Source organism: Salmo salar, chromosome 03 (assembly GCF_965601325.2).
Source record: "Salmo salar chromosome 03, fSalSal1, whole genome shotgun sequence".
NCBI classification, from domain to species: Eukaryota; Metazoa; Chordata; class Actinopteri; order Salmoniformes; family Salmonidae; genus Salmo; species Salmo salar.
Window position 1 is genome coordinate 40,687,501 of NC_138293.1, and position 292 is coordinate 40,687,792.

A 292-nucleotide genomic window follows, 5' to 3' on the forward strand; every position below is an offset into this window, starting at 1 on the left:
GGAGACAGACACACACACACGCACACACATATGCACATGTGCATACACACACACACAGCCTGAGCTGCTTTGTTTTGGGAACAGAGGACATGTCCAAAGACTATCATCCATAGTCATATGTTGATGTTGATTTGACTAAGATTCCATATTATGTATGGCTGTTAACTATGTAGCTACTGGAGGGTGTGTTTAGTTACCAAAGAGTTCCAATCAAATTGGACAAATCTGGACCTTATTGAGGGTTCTATCGAGGTAACAGGAGGGGACTGCCCTGCTCTAGTGGCCAAACGCA